This window comes from Homalodisca vitripennis, chromosome 4 (assembly GCF_021130785.1).
Source record: "Homalodisca vitripennis isolate AUS2020 chromosome 4, UT_GWSS_2.1, whole genome shotgun sequence".
Taxonomy (NCBI): domain Eukaryota; kingdom Metazoa; phylum Arthropoda; class Insecta; order Hemiptera; family Cicadellidae; genus Homalodisca; species Homalodisca vitripennis.
In genome coordinates this window covers 186,575,765-186,581,045 of record NC_060210.1, presented here as the reverse complement: position 1 = coordinate 186,581,045, position 5,281 = coordinate 186,575,765, and positions in this window count along the sequence as shown.

Below are 5,281 nucleotides of genomic sequence, written 5' to 3'. Positions count from 1 at the left end.
GCGTGTGGCCTAAAGTTGGACCTCAAACATCTCCCACACACCGACGTCTGTATGTGAATAGCTAGTGGTCGACAATGAGAGGATTGGGGGCGTGTGGCCTAAAGTTGGAACCTCAACATCTCCCCACACACGTCTGTGTGTGTAATAGCTAGTGGTCGACAAATGAGAGGATTGGCGTGTGGGCCTAAAGTTGGAACCTCAACATCTCCCGCCGACACACGTCTTTTGTGTGAATAGCTCAGTGGCCGACAATGAGAGGATTGGCGTGTGGCCTAAAGTTGAAATACCTCAAACATCTACCCACACACGTCTGTGTGTGAATAGCTAGTGGGCGACAATGAGAGGATTGGCGTGTGGCCTAAAGTTGGAACCTCAACATCTCCCCACACACGTCTGTGTGTGTGAATAGCTTAGTGGGCCGGACAATGAGAGGATTGGCGTATGTGGCCCTAAAGTTGGAACTTCAACATCTCCCCACACACGTCTGTGTGTGAATAGCTAGTGGTCGACATTGGAGGACGGATTGGCGTGTGGCCTAAAGTTAGAACCTAAACTCTCCCCACACACGTATGTGTTTGAATAGCTAGTGGTCGACAATGAGAGGATTGGCGTGTGGCTCTAAAGTTGGAACCTCAACATCTCCCCCACACACGTCTGTCTGTGAATAAGCTAGTGGTCGACAATGAGAGGATTGGCGTGTGGCCTAAAGTTGGAAACCTCAACATTCCCTCCCCACACACGTCTGTGTGTGAATAGCTAGTGGTCGACAATGAGAGGATTGTCGTGTGGCCTAAGTTGGAATCTCAACATCTCCCCACACAGTCTGTGTGTGAATAGCTAGTGGCCGACAATGAGCAGGATTGGCGTGGTGGCCTAAAGTTGGAACTCAACATCTCCCCACACACGTCTGTGTGTGAATAGCTAGTGGTTCGACAATGAGAGGATTGGCGTGTGGCCTAAAGTTGGAACATCCTCAACATCTCCCCACACACGGTCTGTGTGTGAATAGCTAGTGGCCGACAATGAGAGGATGGAGTGTGGCCTAAAGTTGGAAACCTCAACATCTCCCCACACACGTCCGGTCTGTGTGTGAATAGCTAGTGGCTGACAATGAGAGGATTAGGCGTGTAGCCTAAAGTATGGACCTCAACATTTTTCTTCCCCACAACACGGTCTGTATGTGAATAGCTAGTGGTCGACAATGAGAGGATTGGCGTGTGGCTAAAGTTGGAACCTCAACATCTCCCCACACACGTCTGTGTGTGAATAGCTAGTGGTCGACAATGAGAGGATTGGCGTGTGGCCTAAAGTTGGAACCTCAACATCTCCCCACACACGTCTTTGTTGTGAAATAGCTAGTGGCCGACAATGAGAGGATTGGGCGTGTGGCCTAAAGTTGGAACCTCAACATCTCCCCACACACGTCTGTGTGTGAATAAGATAGTGGCCGACAATGAGAGGATTTGGCGTGTGGCCTAAAGTTGGAAACCTCAACATCTCCCACACACGTCTGTGTGTGTGAAATAGCTTGTGGCCGGGTTCGGGGGGGGGACAAAAAAAAAATGAGAGGATTGGGGCGTGTGGCCTAAGTTGGAACCTCAACATCTCCCCACACACGTCTGTGTGTGAATAGCTAGTGGTCGACAATGAGAGGATTGGCGTGTGGCCTAAAGGTTAGAACCTCTAACATCTCCCCACACACGTGCCCTGCTGTGTGATCATAGCTAGTGGTCGACAATGAGAGGATTGGCGTGTGGCCTAAAGTTGGAACCTCAAACATCTCCCCCCTCCCCCGCCCCCACACACGTCTGTCTGTGAATAGCTAGTGGTCGACAATGATGAGGATTGGCGTGTGGCCTAAAGTTGGAACCTCAAACAATCTCCCCACACACGTCTGTGTCGTGAATAAGCTAGTGGTCGACAATGAGAGGATTGGCGTGTGGCCTAAACGTTGGAATCTCACACAATCTCCCCACACACGTCTGTGTGTGAATAGCTAGTGGTCGACAATGAAAGGATTGGCGTGTGGCCTAAAGTTGGAACCTCAAATCTCCCACACACGTTTCTAGGCTGTGTGTGAATAGCTAGTGGTCGACAATGAGAGGATTGGCGCCGTGTGGCCTAAAGTTGGAAACCTCAAACATCTCCCCACACCACGTCTGTGTGTGAAATAGCTAGTGGTCGACAATGAGAGGATTGGGACGTGTGGCCTAAAGTCTGGAACCTCAACATCTCCCCACACACGTCTGTGTGTGAATAGCTAGTGGCCGACAATGGGAGAGGATTGGCGTGTGGCCTAAAATTGGAACCGTCAACAGTGTCCCCACCCTCACGTCTGTGTGTGAATAGCTAGTGGCCGACAAATGAGAGGCATTGGCGGTGGTGCCTAAAGTGGAACCTCAACATCTCCCCACACACGTCTGCTGTGTGAAATAGCTAGTGGCCGACAATGAGAGGAATTGGCGTGTGCCGGTGTGGCCTAAAGTTGGAACCTCAACATCTCCCACACACGTCTGTGTGTGAATAGCTAGTGGCCGACAATGAGAGGAATTGGCGTGTGGCCTAAAGTTGGACCTCAACATCTCCCCACACACGTCTGTGTGTGGGATAGCTAGTGGTCGACAATGAGAGGATTGGCGTGTGGCCTAAAGTTGGAAACTCAAACCATCTCCCCACACACGTTCTGTGTGTGAATAGCTAGTGGTCGAGCAATGAGAGGATTGGCGTGTGGCCTAAATGTTGGAACCCAAACCTTTCCCCAACATCTCCCCACACACGTCTTTGTGTGGAATAGCTAGTGGCCGACAATGAGACGGATTGGCGTGTGGCCTAAAGTTGGAACCTCAACATCTCCCCCACACACGTCTGTGTGTGAATAGCTAGTGGCCGACAATGTGAGGATTGGCGTGTGGCCCGTAAAGTGGAACCCTCAACATCTCCCCACACACGTCTGTCTTGTGTGTGGTAGCTAGTGGGCCGACAATGAGAGGATTGGTGGCGTTGTGGCCTAAGTTGGAACCTCAACATCTCCCCACACACGTCTGTGTGTGAATAGCTAGTGGTCGACAATGAGAGGATTGGCGTGTGGCCTAAAGTTGGAACCTCAACATCTCCCCACACACGTCTGTGTGTGAATAGCTAGTGGTCGACGATGAGAGGATTGGCGTGTGGCCTAAAGTTGGAACCTCAACATCTCCCCACACACGTCTGTGTGTGAATAGCTAGTGGCCGACAATGAGAGGATTGGCGTGTGGCCTAAAGTTGGAACCTCAACATCTCCCCACACACGTCTGTGTGTGAATAGCTAGTGGTCGACAATGAGAGGATTGGCGTGTGGCCTAAAGTTGGAACCTCAACATCTCCCCACACACGTCTGTGTGTGAATAGCTAGTGGTCGACAATGAGAGGATTGGCGTGTGGCCTAAAGTTAGAACCTCAACATCTCCCCACACACGTCCGTGTGTGAATAGCTAGTGGTCGACAATGAGAGGATTGGCGTGTGGCCTAAAGTTGGAACTTTAACATCTCCCCACACACGTCTGTGTGTGAATAGCTAGTGGTCGACAATGAGAGGATTGGCGTGTGGCCTAAAGTTAGAACCTCAACATCTCCCCACACACGTCCGTGTGTGAATAGCTAGTGGTCGACAATGAGAGGATTGGCGTGTGGCCTAAAGTTGGAACCTCAACATCTCCCCACACACGTCTGTGTGTGAATAGCTAGTGGTCGACAATGAGAGGATTGGCGTGTGGCCTAAAGTTAGAACCTCAACATCTCCCCACACACGTCCGTGTGTGAATAGCTAGTGGTCGACAATGAGAGGATTGGCGTGTGGCCTAAAGTTAGAACCTCAACATCTCCCCACACACGTCCGTGTGTGAATAGCTAGTGAACTAGTTATCGATTAACATCGACACTACGGAAAAGTTTCTCTCCTTACCTTATAGAATACTAAAATATACTTAGAAGTGTCATTATGCACTTTTTATGTGATCACACGTTGAGCCTTTATAAAAAAGATGCAATAATATAGAGAAGGGGAAATGGCAACAGTTATAGATTTTTTCATGTTTTTCACGCCGATTAATCACTGTATGAAACTTAGATACACCATTATACGCCCGAAACCAAAATACAGTCAAAAAAGTGGACTGCATAGTAAGTACCGGCTTCAAAAAAAGCAAAAACTGTTTTTCTGTCTGGGAAAATATTGGCGACTGATTTTGGAATAGTCATGGAGTTATTTTTATCGATTATTTTCACGAATGAAAAACCATTACAGGAACATCTATGCATAATTATTTAACAAGCTGAAGGGAAAACTCGGAAAAAACAGCAATATTTGGAGGTTAAAATACTCTTTCACCAAGATAACGCACCGTCTCACACCCGATCGATTGCCTGATTAACCATCCGTCTTTCTCACCAGATGTAGCCCAAAGCGACTTATTTGTGTTTCCTTATAAAAGTTTTGAGCTCGGAGAACAATGATTTTCGTCAAAGGAAGAGGCAATGACTTTCTTTTTTGGACAGGTTACAGAGATGAGAGCATTGCTGGGAGAAGAGTGTAGAGTAACAATGAGCCTAAGTTGAAAAATATTTAAAAAATGTCAGAAAAATGTCTTGCATCTTTGTTAGGGCGGAAACTTTTCAGACCATCCCCGTAGCTCAGAACTGGATAGCAGAGCTTCAATATGTAATTTAGCCTACTAGTTTATATAGTTACCATTCCTATATATTTATACGAGTGTTTGTATTATGATTATGTTCAATATCAATAGTTCAATATTATCAATAGTTTGTCACTGGATAATCCAGTTTTTATTACATTTCATGGATCGCAAACCCAAATAAACTTTGTTCGGTAATTTTGTGTACGAAAAATGTAGAACACGTTAAAATAAATGCATTGATAGTAAGTTCTGGGTTTTAGCCTTAAATATATTCATATATTTAAAATTATCCACTACGAACTTTAACTAAGTAGCTTTAATTAAAAAGAGTCACATCATTCAGTTCATTACGAAATCAGATTGTTGTCTTTATACTTGTCCATCTTTACACACGATAACTTTCGATGTTGATGGTTAAAACTGGCCTATTAGGAGTCGTTCTTCAGGGTGTTGTCCGCTGGGGGCGAACGAGAAGTCTCCCACGCTAACTCGAAGTCTTGCGTTGAACTTGGTTTCATAAGCAAGAACATGATGGAATATAAATCTATACACTTGTGAAAAGGTTTTTTATATGTACAAAATGGTAGAAATGTAAAATTCAGTACACC